We start from the raw sequence: 19,076 nt of genomic DNA, 5'->3' as shown, positions 1-19,076 counted from the left end.
ATAGATCACCCAGAGGGGAATGTTTTTATTTTTCTCAACAAAAGTGGAGTTACGCTTTAAATTACTTGTTTAGACCTTTTTCCTTTATTTTCACCCGTTGATCCAGCCAGTAAATCTTTTATTTCTCAGCCTCTTTTAACAGACCAAGCTTACCAGCAAAAGTGGCAGTTAGTGTGTTGAGGCAAGCCATTTAACTGACAGAAGTGATTACAATAGTCAACTTTTATTTATTTACTGTATGTACAGAGGATAAAAAGGTTGCTGTAACTGCTTAAAAAGTGTTAGCTGAAGTTTGGTTTTCATTTTTTAGTCCATCTAATGCCCCGTACACACGTGCAGATTATCTGAAGACTTTTGTCTGCAGACTTACCAAAACCATATAATATGAGGTCAAACCTAAACACTTTCAATTTGTATGCAATCCGGCAGGCCCTTGCACTACATAGAAAAGGTAAGTCTGCAGACAAAAGTCTTCAGATAATCTGCACGTGTGTATGGGGCATAAGGCCCCTTTCACACGGGCTTTCCGATGAGGTCCACCGGTCAGTTTTTCAGGTGGACCTGATCGGATGCTCCATGCACCCCTATGGGGCAGCTGATGTCAGCGGTGACATGTCCACTGACACCCGCTGCTATCCGATCCTGTCTGTGAAATCCAGATGGATGGTAATCCTATTTTCCATCTGTCTGGAGGATCAGATCGGATGAAAATGGACAGGCGGTCTGTTTTTATTCGATCTTCCATAGAGGAGAGTGGGGCTCTCCAATCTCCAATCACTGTGCAGAGACGGACCTGTCATCCGCCTGCTCAGCAGGGATCAGCGGATCGATCCCAGCTGAGCAAAATGGAGTCCGCCGGGTGTAAAGCCTGTGTGAAAGGACCCTAATTTTGCAAGTGCATCTAACACTATCCCCTCCCCAGACTGACATATCTTATTCTTTTTTATGTGCACCTCATGTAAATAGTGTCATGCAAATAATACTAGTTTATTTACATTGACTACAAACCAGAACCTCCAAAAAGCAGAAATAAAAGTATTTTGGAATTCACAGGTTGCACATTTTAGTTTCAAGATAATATTGTAGCTATTTGTCTAGGTTTGAGTCTAGTATTAAATATAAATATGGGAGGGGAGAAATAGAACCCCATCATTGGTGTCAGTAGATGTTAGATCATAGGTGTTAGTGGGAGGATGTAAAGTGTGGGGAGAACACTGGTGTTCAATCTCTGGAGTCAGTGTGTGGAGAAATGGTGCCCCATTATTGGTATTAGTGGGAGGAAGAATAGTGCCTTATCAATAGGTATAGGTGGGTGCAGGAACAGTGCACAATCATCAGAGCAAGGACAAAGTCCTCTGGCATCCAAGGCTAGGATGCCAAAGTACACCCCTCAGCTTTAAAAACTAACACATATTTGAAATATTTATATACAAACAGTATTGTATAAAATGTTTATCTAGGCCCCTTTCAAATGAGCTCCATCTGCTCAGTCAAAAACAGATCCTGTTTACATCAGTTTTCAGCTCAGTTCAGTTTACATCAGTTATTCATACGTTTTTACATCTGCCCACTGGCATCCTTAACCACTTAAGCCCCGGAAGATTTTACCCCCTTCCTGACCAGACCCCTTTTTTCAACTTGGCACTTCGTGACTTTAACTGACAATTGTGCGGCAATGTGGTACCCAAACGAAATTTATGTCCTTTTTTTCCCACAAACAGAGCTTTCTTTTGGTGGTATTTGATCACCTCTGCGCTTTTTATTTTTTGCTTTTCTTTTAAATATATTGCCAGAGATGAGAAAAGTTAGAGGCACCACATCCCTGAATATAAGTAGATACGATAGGAGGGGTAAAGTGGGACTTTAATGGTGCAAATGATGGAGAAAAATCTGGATTTTCATAAAAATCACATTTTATTATACATGAAGGACAAAAGACATAACAGACAATACTTTAAAGAGGAAGTAAACCCTCCTCTACAACTTGTACCTATAGGCAAGCCTATGATAAGGCTTACCTATAGGTACTGTAAATATCTCCTAAACATGCACCGTTTAGGAGATATTTACCTTACATGTCGCCAGTGACGTCACTGGCGCATGCGCTCTGAAGGAACGGCCGATCGTGCCGTTCCTTCAGAGCCCCGTGCCGTGACTGTCGGCTCCCGCGCGCGTGCGCGGGAGTGACGTCACCGCGGCTCCGGCCAATCAGATGGCCGGATGCCGCGATCCCGGAAGACGGGCGACTAGACATGTCGCCCGTCATAGAGGTGAGTGAGCGGCACGGCGGGGGCTCGTTCTGAGGTAAGTATTGCATAATGAGCTAATATGCGATGCATACTAGCTCATTATGTCTTTCTTTTGCAGGGTGTAAAAAAAAAAAAAAAAAATCAAACGAGTTTACAACCTCTTTAAAATGGTAAAAGCACAAGAAAGCACTCGATTATGTCAACTCTACATGTTTCGCCATCTTCATAATAGCTTCTTCAGGAGTTTTGATAGACATTTCTCGAGAGTAAACATTCTAAATTTACAAAAGAAAAAAGTGAAAATAACAAGACAAAAAAGGCAAAAAAAGGGGCATATATCAATGGTCCTATATTGAAAGCCCCAGAGCTATAATTTCAACAAAGATAACATAACATTTAAGCATGAACAGAATGTACCTTGAGAAAACCTGAACCCTTGATTGCCAGGGATAGCAATGACGTGGATACAAGGACAAGGGTGGGTGGAAGGGAGGGAAGGCAGAGAAACCTAACCCCTAACGTTAACCCATAGAGGAGATGCGAGCCAAGCCAAAAATGACAAAAAGGGAACTGCGGCTGAAAAACGGGGGAAACAATTTGCATAAGTTTCATAAAGACATAGAGTATGAAAGAGATATATTCAAATATTGGATTGACAATGAATTTACCCTTTACTTCAAAGTTTGAAGAGATGAAAAACTTAGGAAAGCCTTTTTGATGATCATATAGGAATTAAAGCCAACTCCCTACCAGGTCAAGGGAAAATGATCCCCTTTAAGAGAGGAAAGGGAATCTTTAGATATATAATCCATAGGTAATATACCTGTGGTAACACATGATTAAAAAATATATATGTGTATGGGATATTTACCCTGGTGGTTCGGTGTTGCAAAAAACATGGGCATAGATACAACATAGGGAAATCCCGTGTGGGTTTGCCTGATTGCAAGAGGCCCCCTCCGGTATTCACTCCAACAAGGAGCTAAAAGAGGAAGAAAAGGCAAAAATTTATCCTTGAAGAATGATGGATAGCAATCACAGTGAATGCTTGAAGTAGAAAGGAATCGCCATTACCGCATGTTTGTCTGTAAAAACGTCCTGGGTCCAGTGGCATACTGACCCATCATGCCGGCATTTAAGCATCTCCTCCACTCCCTCGGCGTCTGACGTCACCGAGGGAGTGAGAGCGAGGTGTTCCAGGCCGCCCAATCTGAATCTTTCAGTGATGCGCGTCATCAAGACGCGACCGCGTCACATGACTGGACCGGAAACCGGAAGCGGGAAAAAGAAAACATCCGGTCCCCATATCGCTATCAGACAAGGAAGAAGTGTCCCCAATCTAGGGAAAGCAGAAAAATTGCTGATTAAAAAGAATGCGTCCTGTTAGGCAGCAAAGAAAGGTCCCATGAATATAGATTTACTAGAAAGAGAGATGAATGTAATTATAACATGTATCATTAAGAGTTGTAGTCCTCAACCAGGAAACCGGACAAAATTGCAATGGATCTAATAGGGGCAAAATCCACATACATAAATCCATGCATAAATAGAACTTGCTCAAATGGAAAAACATGTTATATCAGAATATGCATCTACTACTCGTATCAATAGTGGAAAAATGATAAAGGAATTTCGTTTGAGATGATTATGGGTTCAAATTCAGAGGGTGGCCTTGGAAGAAGGGGGCGGTGCCTATACTCTCCAGGTCGGAACCTATTGGCCTGAAAAAACGTAGGGCACCACGGGTGCCCATATGGGGCAACAACTGGGGCAGGAAAAAATTACACTCAACCCCCACTTCCCCCCAAACAAACAGGGTAGCCCCACCTCATCCAGGCACCCCAAAATCATGTCCATTTCCCGGCCAAGGTCAGGTTTTTTGAATTTAGGAATGATTTTGAAAAGGATCTTCTGTTCAGTTTTAACAGATGATAAACATCTATGAAATGCAATTCACAATGAAAAAAATACCATATGAACAAACGCATGTATACATAGTACATTGAAAAAAGCTGAATACATGACAACTGTCATATATCCAATTATTCAGCCTACAACCTAATCAATTAAGGAGAGGCTGAAAGAATCAAGTTAGACATTTTCCTAGCCAAGAAAGGGTTTCAAACTTATGGACTCATTTATACCAGGATACTGAGTGGGGGATAAATTGAATATCCATTTAGTTTCACGTTGCAATAAATCTTTATCTACACTTCCCCTTCGTTTATTGAGTGGGATGTGTTCTAAAGCAAAAAAAGTCATAATTTTATCATTGAAGCCATGATAAAGACCCATATGGCGACTGATGGGGCTTTCAAATTTTTTGTTTTTGACAAGTTTGACATGATCTCTAACCCGATTAAAGAAGGGCCTCTTGGTTTTTCCAATATAAAAGGCTTTACAATTGCAATACATTATATATACAACGCCAACAGTTTGGCAATTAGCATAAAAGTTGGGTCTGTATATTTTACCATTAGGAAGAATGATTTCGCTCGTATTTGACAAGTATTTGCAAAAGTTACATCTTTTACAAGGATAAGTGCCTGTCAAGGATTTTTTGGGTTTTCCGGAAGAAGTGTAATGGCTCTGGACCAATTGATCTTTTAATGACCGAGATCTCTTGAATGTTATTTGAGGACGATCTCCAATATGTTTGGATACTTTTTCATCAGCTTCCAGGAGATACCAAAACTTTTTTAAGATGGAGCGCACTTGGTCATGTTGACCCGAGTAACGTGTAATCAACCGCACTCCTCCAAAATCGTTTTTCTTTTTTGTACCAAAAATCAGATCATTTCTATCTGATTTTTTAGCCCTCTCTCTCAAAGTCCTCCAATCTGGTACAGTTCCACCGTAATCTAAGATATTGACTAAACGGTATACTAGATACCAATGGTTTTCAAAACGATCCCTCCTTGACTATAAAGTCATCAGACAAGGGGGGAAACGTTGTTGTGATGGACACCACAGGATATGAAGCAATGGTTTTAGATATTTTGAATAACAAAGATTGGTATCGAAAAATTTCAGAAACTTATCTAACGAGACTAGTCATCAGATATCGCCAACTTATTTTTGAAGCCTACTCTAGAGCATTAATAAATAAAAAAACATGGGAGTTCTTGGATGTCAAAGACCCCAAGACCCCTACTATGTATGCCTTACCTAAGGTTCACAAAAACCTAAAAAAAACACCTGGCAGGCCCATTGTTTCTGGCAATGGGAGTTTGACTGAGCGAGCTAGCCAATTGGTTGATGATTATTTACGTCCCCATGTATTAGCCTTACCCTCGTATATTCGGGACACCAGTGACCTTATCAAAGCTATTGATGGACTCCGGGTCCCAGAGGGTGCGTGGCTAGTAGGAATTGATGTGGAAGCCCTCTACAACTCCATCCCACACCATTGTGGGGTCAGAGTTGTGGAGGGCTTCCTATCCGAGAGAGGTGGATCCTCAGTGGACTATAATGCCTTCATCATTTCACTTCTTAGATTTATTCTAACCAATAATGTTTTTGTGAGATCAAATAACATTCAAGAGATCTCGGTCATTAAAAGATCAATTGGTCCACAGCCATTACACTTCTTCCGGAAAACCCAAAAAATCCTTGACAGGCACTTATCCTTGTAAAAGATGTAACTTTTGCAAATACTTGTCAAATACGAGCGAAATCATTCTTCCTAATGGTAAAATATACAGACCCAACTTTTATGCTAATTGCCAAACTGTTGGCGTTGTATATATAATGTATTGCAATTGTAAAGCCTTTTATATTGGAAAAACCAAGAGGCCCTTCTTTAATCGGGTTAGAGATCATGTCAATCTTGTCAAAAACAAAAAATTTGAAAGCCCCATCAGTCGCCATATGGGTCTTTATCATGGCTTCAATGATAAAATGATGACTTTTTTTGCTTTAGAACACATCCCACTCAATGAACGAAGGGGAAGTGTAGATAAAAATTTATTGCAACGTGAAACTAAATGGATATTCAATTTATCCACCACTCAGTATCCTGGTATAAATGAGTCCATAAGTTTCAAACCCTTTCTTGGCTAGGAAAATGTCTAACTTGATTCTTTCAGCCTCTCCTTAATTGATTAGGTTGTAGACTAAATAATTGGATATATGACAGTTGTCATGTATTCAGCTTTTTTCAATGTACTATGTATACATGCATTTGTTCATATGGTATTTTTTTCATTGTGAATTGCATTTCATAGATGTTTATCATCTGTTAAAACTGAACAGAAGATCCTTTTCAAAATCATTCCTAAATTCAAAAAACCTGACCTTGGCCGGGAAATGGACATGATTTTGGGGTGCCTGGATGAGGTGGGGCTACCCTGTTTGTTTGGGGGGAAGTGGGAGTTGAGTGTAATTTTTTCCTGCCCCAGTTGTTGCCCCATATGGGCACCCGCGGTGCCCTACGTTTTTTCAGGCCAATAGGTTCCGACTTGGAGAGTATAGGCACCGCCCCCTTCTTCCAAGGCCACTCTCTGAATTTGAACCCATAATCATCTCAAACGAAATTCCTTTATCATTTTTCCACTATTGATACGAGCAGTAGATGCATATTCTGATATAACATGTTTTTCCATTTGAGCAAGTTCTATTTATGCATGGATTTATGTATGTGGATTTTGCCCCTATTAGATCCATTGCAATTTTGTCCGGTTTCCTGGTTGAGGACTACAACTCTTAATGATACATGTTATAATTACATTCATCTCTCTTTCTAGTAAATCTATATTCATGGGACCTTTCTTTGCTGCCTAACAGGTCGCATTCTTTTTAATCAGCAATTTTTCTGCTTTCCCTAGATTGGGGACACTTCTTCCTTGTCTGATAGCGATATGGGGACCGGACCGGATGTTTTCTTTTTCCCGCTTCCGGTTTCCGGTCCGGTCATGTCACGCGGTCACGTCTTGATGACGCGCATCACTGAAAGATTCAGATTGGGCGGCCTGGAAAGCCTCGCTCTCACTCCCTCGGTGACGTCAGACGCCGAGGGAGTGGAGGAGATGCTTAAATGCCGGCACGATGGGTCAGTATGCCACTGGACCACCGGGGAATAGGACGTTTTTACAGACAAACATGCGGTAATGGCGATTCCTTTCTACTTCAAGCATTCACTGTGATTGCTATCCATCATTCTTCAAGGATAAATTTTTGCCTTTTCTTCCTCTTTTAGCTCCTTGTTGGAGTGAATACCGGAGGGGGCCTCTTGCAATCAGGCAAACCCACATGGGATTTCCCTGTGTTGTATCTATGCCCATGTTTTTTGCAACACCGGACCACCAGGGTAAATATCCCATACACATATATATTTTTTAATCATGTGTTACCACAGGTATATTACCTATGGATTATATATCTAAAGATTCCCTTTCCTCTCTTAAGGGGATCATCTTCCCTTGACCTGGTAGGGAGTTGGCTTTAATTCCTATATGATCATCAAAAAGGCTTTCCTAAGTTTTTCATCTCTTCAAACTTTGAAGTAAAGGGTAAATTCATTGCCAATCCAATATTTGAATATATCTCTTTCATACTCTATGTCTTTATGAAACTTATGCAAATTGTTTCCCCGTTTTTCAGCCGCAGTTCCCTTTTTGTCATTTTTGGCTTGGCTCGCATCTCCTCTATGGGTCAATGTTAGGGGTTAGGTTTCTCTGCCTTCCCTCCCTTCCACCCACCCTTGTCCTTGTATCCACGTCATTGCTATCCCCGGCAATCAAGGGTTCAGGTTTTCTCAAGGTACATTCTGTTCATGCTTAAATGTTATGTTATCTTTGTTGAAATTATAGCTCTGGGGCTTTCAATATAGGACCATTGATATATGCCCCTTTTTTTGCCTTTTTTGTCTTGTTATTTTCACTTTTTTCTTTTGTAAATTTAGAATGTTTACTCTTGAGAAATGTCTATCAAAATTTCTGAAGAAGCTATTATGAAGATGGCGAAACATGTAGAGTTGACATAATCAAGTGCTTTCTTGTGCTTTTACCATTTTAAAGTATTGTCTGTTATGTCTTTTGTCCTTCATGTATAATAAAATGTGATTTTTATTAGAATCCAGATTTTTCTCTATCATTTGCACCTTTAAAGTCCCACTTTGCCCCTCCTATCGTATCTTTTTATTTTTTGCGATATTAATAAAAAAAGAGCGAAAATTTTGCAAAAAAATTACATTTTCAACTTTGTCTTTTGAAAAATATCCAATATACTCAATTTATGTCTTTTTTTTTGGCCAAAATATATTTAGCTACATGTCTTTGACAAAAAAAAATTCAATGAGCGTATTTTCATTGGTTTGCGCAAAAGTTATAGCGTCTACAATCTATGGTGTAAATACTGAAATTTACGCAGCTTTAATTTCTGACTGCCTATCTCATTTCATGAAGTGCTAAAATGGCAGGGCAGTACAAAACCCCCCAAACTACCACTTTTTGGAAAGTAGACATCCTAAGGAATGTTCTGAAAGGCATGTTGAGCTCATTGAATATTTCATTTTTTTGTCACAGGTGTTTGAAAAATGACTAAAAAAAAAAAAATATTTTTCTTTTTTACACAAAGTTGTCATTGAAATGATATATTGCTCACCTATGCCATGGGTATATGTGTAATTACACCCCAAAATATATTCTGCTGCTTCTCCTGAGTACAGGGATACCACATATGTGAGACTTTTTGGGAGCCTATCTGTGTACGGGAGCCCGAAAACAAATCACCACCATCAGAATTTCAAAGGGCATACATTTCTCATTGCATTTTCTCACTACCTATAACGGTTTAGGAGGCCCTGAAATGTCAAGATACCACAAAACCCCCCCCAAATTACCCCATTTTGGAAAGTAGACACCCCAAGCTGTTTGCTGAGAGGCATGGTGAGTCCATGGAATATTTTATATTTTGCCATTTTTGGGAAAATTAAATTTTTTTTTATTTTTTACACAACGTTGTCACTAAAAGATAAATTTCTCACACATGACATGGGTATATGTGGAATGACACCCCAAAATACATTCTGCCACTTCTCCTGAGTATGGGGATGCCCCATGTGTGAGACTTTTTGGGAGCCTAGCTGTGTACAGGACTGCGAAAACCAATCAACACTCTCAGGTTTCCTAATGGCGTAAATTGTGCATGTCACCTCTGCACTACCTGTCACAGTTTCGGAGGCCCTAAAATTCCAAGATAGCACAAACCCCCCCCCCAAATGACCCCATTTTGGAAAGTAGACACCCCAAGCTATTTGCTGAGAGGCATGGTGAGTCCATGGAATATTTTATAATTTGCCACAAGTTCCGGGAAATATATATACATATATATTTTTTTTTTTTTCACAAAGTTGTCAGTAAATTATATATTGCTCACACATGCCATGGGTATATGTGAAATTACCCCCCAAAATACATTCTGCTGCTTCTCCTGAGTACAGGGATACCCCATGTGTGAGACTTTTTTGCAGTCTAGCCGAGTACAGGTCCCCTGAAAACCAACCCCCACTTTCAGGCTTTCCAAGGGCGTAAATTGTTGATTTCACTCCTGACTACCTATCACAGTTTCGGAGGCCCTAAAATTCCAAGATAGCACAAAACCCCCCCAAATGACCCCATTTTGGAAAGTAGACACCCCAAGCTATTTGCTGAGAGGCATGGTGAGTCCATGGAATATTTTATATTTGCCACAAGTTCCGGGAATATATATATATATATATATATATATATATATATAATTTTTTTTTTTTTACACAAAGTTGTCGGTAAATGATATATTGCTCACACATGCCATGGGTATATGTGAAATGACACCCCAAAATACATTCTGCTGCTTCTCCTGAGTACATGGATACCCCATGTGTGAGACTTTTTTGCAGTCTAGCCTAGTACAGGTCCCTGAAAACCAGTCCCCACTTTCAGGCTTTCCAAGGGCGTAAATTGTTGATTTCACTCCTGACTACCTATCACAGTTTCGGAGGCCATGAAATGCCAAGACAGCACAACCCCCCCCCCCCCCCAAATGACCCCATTTTCCCAATGGCCCTGTTAATTTCTGGCGAAACAGAAGTCATGAAATGCTCGTAGCCTCCGGCATCTTAGGCCATAGAGATGATTGGAGCCATTCTCATCTCCAATTAGCTCTATGGTTAGATAATTGAACCACCGGCTGCACTCTCAGGTTAACCGGTGGGACAGGAGAGCCCGAGAAAAACCAAGGCTGCGGAAGGCGGCGGTGGGGGGGGGAGTCCCCTCCCACTGCATGTAAAAGCAGTCTAGCGCCCAATTACCTGCTAGGATTGCTTTTACATGTAAGCTGACCGCTGGCTGTAAAAAACGATACCAAGATGATGCCTAAATCTGCAGGCATCATCCTGGTATAACCACTCAAAGTTAAGCAACGTACCAGTACATTGCTGGTCCTTGTTTGGCATATAGGTTTTTTTTTTTTTCATGCAGCCTGTGGGCTGAACGGAAAAAAGAGAACCTATCAGAAATCAGCACAGGAATAATGCGTAGTATTACTCATCATTAACCGCCCAAACAACCACCCACTGAATTTAATGATGGGTATACACGACACTATCCACGTATACCAAAATAGGATTTTAACTGCAGTGCTGAAATCAGAAAATCACCAGCAAAGGTATCCATATATGCTGAGCGCAAACGCTGTTTGTGTCAGAATATATAAAATCAATGTCGTGGCAGCCGACGAGTACCTGCAAGAGAAACAGGTCACAAAAGAATGAAAAAACAAACATAGTACATTAAAAGTACAGTAGGAAGAGTAGAAGAACATATAAAATGACTGACACCACAACAGTTTTTGGATCCTTTTATTTATTTTTTCTAACTGTTTCTTGATTTCTTGATTTGGGACTGCGATCTTCCAGCTTGGTTCTCTCAAAATGTCAATGGACATCCAACATCTTTCGAGACCCTGTGTTTGTGTGCCCTACACTGTGTCGTGCTGTACTCTACACTAATACTCCACTAGTGTATGGTAGCGCTCAAAACATTCCCCGATGCAGAGTCCAGGTTGGTCAGGACATTTGGGACAATAATAGCGGGTGTCACGCCTACATCCGCGCCTGCTACAGACACGACATCTTTTTTGGGGGTATCTTTGGGTAGGGGTACTCGGGAGGACATAAAAAAAATGTCTCTCATGCAGCCGGCTCACTGCATCTGGAAGGGGAAGTTGGGCAGGCATGCCTCCTGGGTACAGGTAGGCAAGGATGATCGCTTCCTGGAATTCCCGGAAGGATCCACTTCGTCCTGGCGCCCTGTATAGGACAAAGGCGTTCAGCATAGCCAATTGGTAAAGGTAAACAGACACTTTTTTGTACCAGCGTCTGTCTTTACGGCGCCAAAAGCTGGTCGCTAAGGTCCACCCCTCCCATATTAAGGTTATATTCGTGGACACAGAGGGGTTTCTCCATAACGCCAGTTGCCGTAGGGATTTGGATCGTCGTGTCTGCGTGAAGGGAGGACAGAACATAAACATCCCGTGTATCCTTCCAGTTCACCGCAAGCAATTTGTCCGTTTTCAAGCAGGCTCTCGCCCCCCGACTAAGACGGGAATTTACAAGCCGTTGGGGGAAGCCCCGGCGATTAGGTCGCAAGGTGCCACATGCGCCAATTTGTAAATCGAGAAGGTGACTAAATAGTGGCACGCTTGTGTAAAAGTTGTCCACGTACAAATGGTACCCCTTTCCGGATAAGGGTGACACCAAGTCCCAAACAATCTTACCGCTGCTCCCTATGCAGTCTGGGCAGTTCGGGGGCTCCACACAGCTATCTTTTCCCTCATAGACCCGGAAACTAACTGTATAACCTGTGGCCCTGTCACAAAATACTTGGCACGCTTGCTGGGGAGGTACTGTTTCATAGCAAGGCGGCCAGTAAATTTAATCAGGGACTCGTCAACGCAGACAACTTGTTCGGGGGTAAACAAGGCTGCAAACCGCTGATTGAAGTGGTCTATGAGGGGCCGAATTTTGTGGAGCCGATCATATTCAGGGTCTCCCCGAGGACGACAGATTTTATTGTCGCTGAAATGCATAAATCGTAGAATTTGCTCGTATCTCCCCCTGGACATGGAGGCAGAGTACATGCGCATATGGTGAACTGGGCTAGTGGACCAATATAGCCGCAATTCACTCTGTTTAGTTATGCCCATGTGGAGGGAAAGGCCCAGAAAGATTTTAAATTCGGAAACCGTTATAGGTTTCCAACCGAATTGTCTGGCAAGGGGCGAATTTGGGTTGGCGGCGATGAATTGTTGTGCGTATAAATTTGATTGATCCACAATAGATCTGTAAAGATCTTCCGTGAAGAACAGCTCATAAAAGTTCAGGGGCGTAAAACCAGCTGTCTCCACGTGGATTCCAGGTTGGGCAGTGAATGGGGGAAGTACTGGCGCTGTAGAATCAGTGGGTTGCCAATTGGGATATGCCAGCGCATCAGGGAGGGCACTATGGGCTCTACGGGCCTGTCTACGAATACGCGGTGGCTGCGGGCCACTACTTGTGCTAGCCACCGCACCAGCTTCAACTGCACTTAGGGGACTCGCCACGTCACCAGGTGATACTGCAGTGCTGGTTGTACTAGGTCCAGGGTGTACTAGGCCGCTGGCGCTTGCCAGGTCGCCAGAAGGATGAGCGGCACTAGTAACCACACTCTGCTCCATACGAGCACCCTGCGATTCCTGCATCTCAACAACTCCAGAATGGGGTCGGGTACGCCTGGGTCTAACAGGGACCCATCTGTCGTTGGAGCTATCTGTCAGGGAGCCGCTGCTGTCATCTCGTTCGTATACTGACAGTAATTCGGTCACTGTAGCTTCCCCATCGCTATCAGATGACACGGCCAGTATATTATATACCTCTTCACCACTGTACCAACGTTTGGTCATTTTGGTAACTAAATTTACCGGTACAGTGGTGCGACTCACAGGTAATAAAAGCACCTGGTTGTCAAAGAATATTTCAAGCGCTACCAAAAAAACTGCTAATGCTAGCAGGGATCAGGCCTGACTCTGCTAACACAGCGGTTTTGTGTGTTGTGTTTTTTTTGTAAGTGACAGTAATCTATTGATTACTACACTTGCCTGGGTGAAAGGGTTAAACGCAGGTGCTGGCAGGAATCAGTGCTGATCGTGCAAACACTGCGTTTTGGGAACCCTAAACTATGGGGGCACTAGTATAGTTCGGATCAGATCAGATATTGATCTGTTCAAACACTATACTAGTAATGGAAGTGTATGTGCGTGTGTGTGTGGTAATCAAGGGGTTATTTCTAACTATGCGCCAGGGATGGCGGGGACCCTAAAACTCCTTTGGGACAGAAACTAACTCGCTAGCGCAACCTCAAGTCACAATCACACTAATACAATATACAGTAAAAACAGTATATTATGTGTGTATTAGTGTGCAATGTGACAGGGGGGAAGGGGTTAACTGGATGTGATCAGGGGGTTAAATCTTTATTGGGGGGTGGCGGGTAATTTAAGTGGAAAAGGGGGGGTCGCAAGCGCTACACCTGTTCACAAATCACACTTATACGGGTATATAGAAAATGCTATATACTGTATACAGTGTGTGTTGTGACAGGGGGTGTAGGGATGATCAGGGGGGGTCAGTGGGTTAAATCTTTATTGGGGGGGTGGCGGGGACCCTAAACCTTCTTGGGACAGAAACCTAGTCGCCTGCGCTAATTCTGATCACAATCACACTAATACAAAAATACTGTATATTACGTTTGTATTAGTGTTGATGTGACAGAGGTGTAGGGGTTAACTGGCGGTGATCGGGGGGGGGGTCAGGGGGGATCAGGGGGTTAAATCTTTATTTGGGGGGGTGGCGGGTAATATAAGTGGAAAAGGGGGGGTCGCAAGCGCTACACCTGACCACAAATCACACTTATACAGGTATATAGGAAAATGCTATATACTGTATACGGTGAGTGTTGTGACAGGGGGTGTAGGGGTGATCAGGGGGGGGTCAGGGGGTTAAATCTTTATTGGGTGTGTGGCGGGGACCCTAAACCTTCTTGGGACAGAAACGTAGTCGCCTGCGCTAATTCTGATCACAATCACACTAATACAAAAATACAAAAACACCGTATATTACGTTTGTATTAGTGTTGATGTGACAGAGGGGTAGGGGTTAACTGGCGGTGATCAGGGGGGGGGGTCAGGGGGTTAAATCTTTATTGGGGGGGGGGTGGTGGGTAATTTAAGTGGAAAAGGGGGGGTCGCAAGCGCTACACCTGACCACAAATCACACTTATACAGGTATATAGGAAAATGCTATATGCTGTATACAGTGTGTTGTGTCAGGGGGTGTAGGGGTTAACTAGGTGGGCAATCGGGGGTTAAATGTGCCTATCTAAGTGTATATGTATGTGCTTGGTGCTGTACTTACAGTTAGATGTGCTCTCCTCTCACGCTGGATCCAAAAAGGATCTTGGGAGGGGAGAGCATTTCTTTTCTGAGCTGTGTTTACATTTCACAGGCTCAGAACAGGATCTGATTGGGCAGGACCGATCTACAGGTCCAGGCCAAAAATCATTGGCCTGGACCTGATGACTGATCGGTTCTGAACCCAATCCAGCCATCGGTGTCGGTGGGGACGCGCGGGAGAGCGCACAGGACCGGCGGGAAGTAGCGACGTAGACCTACGTCACTCTGCCTGGCCGGGGCTGACTGCCGCAGTAAATATACTGTGCGCAGTCGGCAAGTGGTTAACAACCATGGCTCCTCCCTGCTGCCAGTGGGGGATTCCCCACTGACAGCAGAGGGTAAACAAAAGAGCTGAGTTTAAAACATTTAAAAAATAGCGTGCAGTTCCCACCCACCAATTCATACAATGCCCTTTGGGTTTGGTTTGGAATTTGTGGGGGACCTCATGCCAAAAATCCAAAAAAAGAAAAAAATGGCATGATACCCCCCCCCCCCAAAATCCATACCAGGCCCTTATCCAAGCATGCAGCCTGGCAGGTCAGGAAAGGGGGAGAAGGGGATGAGTCTGCACCCCCCCCCCATGGACCTTACCAGGCCACATGCCCTCCACATGAGGGGGTACTTTTCCAGTGTGGACCTCCCCTAGCACAGCATGTTGATGAGGACCACTTCCCCACAATCATGACCTGGTGATTGTGGAGGTTAGGGGGGGGGGGTGAATAAGTAAAGTTGAAATAAACACAAAAAACAGTTTTTGACAAAACTTTTATACTTTTATTAATAGAATAAAAAAAACGCTGTCCGCTGTCCACTGACTTTTTTGGTTCTTTCCACTGCTAGAGTAAACAAAGGAGTAGGGCCATCTGGTGACCCCCCCCCCCCCCATGACATCACATGTGGCCAATGACATCAAATGAGTAAATGTGTTTGAAAAAGTTTTTTAAGCACATTTACAAACATTTCTCACATAGATGGGTGCCAATTGCCTCTGAAGCAGCCGGCGAAATCGGTCAGGTTCCAGCCTTGCTCCCATGATGCCAGCTTCTGGGATACCTCCTCTCCTATCTCCTTCATCCATTTAAGGGACTATGGCTTCTATGGATATGGACTTATAGACCACCACTTTCTATAAGAACAGCTTAGACTTTTCAAGACTCACATGGATGGCTATGTACTATTTTATCTACTTATATAGAGTGTCATGCTACAATCTATATGTACTGTATGTTCCATGTGATGACAGTGGCACCTCTGCCTGGGAGTTTTCCAGTTATGTTTGATGTATGTGCCATAACTTACTCTGGCTTCACGCTGCTTATATGGGGGTTGGTCTTATAACACATTTTCATTAAGGGACACCCTCACATACTTATGTTCTTTCATCTCAATTATATGTTATTTGGCCGCATGCAGTGGCCCATCATTACCGTTTATACGTGGGTTGCTCTTACTCTACAGTCTATCAGAGGATCCCTTAAAAGAGAAGTATGGGATTTTTTTTTTTTAACAATCATACTTAAATGGATGCGGCATCACTCCAATTCTGCATCTGTCCCCCCGCTGGCTCTAAAACTGGGAACTGAGTGATCTAATACAGCCAAATGCTTGGTTCTCACAGCTCCCTTTGCTAAGAGCTGGTGACTGTCAGTCACTGCTCTCTGCTCTGCCCCTCCCTCGCTCACTGGAGCGCTGAGCTGTGTAGGGGGTGGGAGCGGCCGACCTAGGCTCTCAGAGGCTCGATGAGAGGCTGAGACGGGTACCGGTCCAGGCATGTGGGCGAATTCCGACCATATGGTCGCAATCTTGTCCGAGCCTGAACTGGCTCTGTGACATTAGCTGACAGTGGGCTTCAGCCTGTTGTCTCCTGAAAATAGATCACAAGAGTGTAGAACGAACTGCACTCCTGTGATCCATAGGAGAACCACAGCCAAACAAACTTCTCCATTAATGAACTTTGAATGACATTCAGTCATATATCAGTCCCATAATATTCCCTACCAAAAGAATCCTTTCAGGAATTCTGAAGAACACTCAGTTACATGCAATGTGGAGGAGAGTTTTCATTTTGTGATCTAGTTCATGTAGATTGTGCCCCCTACTGGGGTATACATACCTATGAACACCTGAAATCGCATAATTATTTTTCTTTTTTTCCCCATTTTTTTTTATGGGGGGGGGGGGTGTTTACACAATTTTCCTGCCATGGTTGGGTTTTAAATAACTGATTTGAGTTTATAAGTTAGATAGTGGGTTTTTGTATTGATTTGAGTTTATTAGTTAGATAGTGGGTTTTTGTATGTTCTAGGTTAAGTGCTTAATAAAGTAATATTTCTTATTTATTACATGTGCTAGGCAACTTTGCTGGATCTCCTATATATATATATATATATATATATATATATATATACATCCATTTAGGGATACGTTATACTTTTGCATACTGGGGTTGAGCTCAGTCTGGATTTAATATTTATTTTTTCTTCTTTTCTGTTTCACAGGATACCAGCACTCGGTATCCTTGACACCCCTGTCGGCATCAACATGGGGGCAAGGTACTTTGTAGGTTGGGGGGGTCCAAAATACCCCATCATGTTGAGGACATGTGACCTTGTATAATTCAGGAGGGGGGGGGGCTGCACACTCAGATAAAGGCCTGGTATGGATTTATGGGACATCTCGTACATTAAACCCAAAGGGCCTGGTATGCATGGGGGCATGGATGTGGGGGGGGGCATGGGTGGGGGGGGGGGACCTCACCCCATTTTTAAGTATTTTTTTCCGCTCTTTTGTTTATGGAGGCAGGCACGAGTCATGGTTGTTAGGATGCTGGTTCCTAACAACCAATGCAAAGACAGTTGGAAAAAACAGACCATTTGTCCCTCTTCATCCATTCATCCATTTCATTCCATTTCTTAAGCAGAGGCTTGATCCGTTTAACACAGTACATTTCTGCAGATGGGCGGCAGCTTCAGGCTAAGCAATATACTAGTATACCGCTCAGCACATATGCACTAGCACTCTCCCCTGATGCATGCAGCGGTGGGATCCCGTGACCATTGTGTCTGGTGGACACAGCGGATCATGTAGTGCTTAGTACCCGCCTGCGGTAAGCAGCTGGGGTATCACGTGATTGCAATGACCAAACATAGAGTTCACATGATTACATGAAAGCAAAACAGTCATGAATGTCTTCCATTCATGACAACTAACTTACTACTGTGATGCTGTGATTGGCCCATAGCTATCATGTTGTACCTGGCACCCTGTACCATATGATTAGCTCTAGCTGATCACAGCCTCACAATAAGCAGTAAGCAAGCTGTCATGAATGAAAGCCATTCATGACAGTTAAAAATATTGATTATAACAGTAATTGGTGACAGTATGTAACAAAATGGTAAAAAAAAAAATTGTATTTAATTTTTGTTTTCCAAAAATATGTGACAACAAATTACAAATTCAGAAAAGGGCATTCTACTTTCCAAAAAGGGCATCAGTACATCAGGATTGATCAATTTTCAAATACCATAGTTTGTAAACTCTATAACTTTCACACAGACAAAAAAATATAAACTGATTGGGTTTTTTGCGGCCCTTTCAGAATATGAGCTTGTTTCTGGTCCCTGATTCATAGATGGAAGAGATAGATTGAAGACCACCATTCTAACCCATCACTACTCTAGTCTAAGCACCTCCAAAAAATGTTAGATTACATTTTTTAAAGCGTAACTCCACTTATGTTGAGAAAAAAACATTCTCCTCTGGGTGATCTACATACATTGCAGAGGTTTTAGCAAACTTTGTTCCAGATTCCTACCTTTTGTTATTCTGAAGAAATCATTTTTTGTTCCTCTGTTTGACTTATTTTATTTGTTTGTGAGTATAATTTATACATCCTTTTAAATATTAAATGGTCGCAAAGATAATGCTCTAGGCTGGTAAGCCCTCTGTGGCTTAACCAGTGGAGACACACACAGCTGTACAGTAACTTCTCAAGCACAGAAGTATTGGTTTTCTTTTTTGTTCCTCTGTGTCCCTGTGTTAAATGAGTCTAATGGGAGTGGTTTCATAATTGTCAACCAGCTGCTACAGAATCAGGGCTGTAATGAGGAAAATTACAAGGTCTGTTTACCTTAAGTGCCGGTTCACATTTGTGCGATCACAGAGATCACATGTAATTCGGAGCGCACTGCTCCTAAAATTACACGCGATCTCTGTGCGGTGCAAATTCAGCCATACAGTTTGTATGGCTGAATTTGCACTGCAATCACACTAAAAGACGCACAGGACCCTTTTTTTGGTCCACAGCAGAATTGGATCGCATGGTGGTTCACACTAGTGCGATCCGATTCTGTACGA

At 42.7% G+C, this 19,076-nt stretch overlaps 1 protein-coding gene across 1 annotated transcript in view; it reads right to left on the bottom strand.

Moving 5' to 3' along the window:
* GUCY2C (guanylate cyclase 2C) overlaps nucleotides 1–19,076 on the bottom strand; it is a gene marked incomplete at both ends in the record, with an annotated part of 728,187 nt that overhangs the window by 229,291 nt on the left and 479,820 nt on the right. The window lies entirely within an intron of this gene.

The sequence above is a fragment of the Pelophylax lessonae genome (genome assembly GCF_965119305.1).
Source record: "Pelophylax lessonae genome assembly, chromosome: 8".
Classification (NCBI taxonomy): domain Eukaryota; kingdom Metazoa; phylum Chordata; class Amphibia; order Anura; family Ranidae; genus Pelophylax; species Pelophylax lessonae.
The sequence above is the reverse complement of the archived record's forward strand: the minus strand, read 5'-3'. Positions and strand labels throughout refer to the sequence as shown.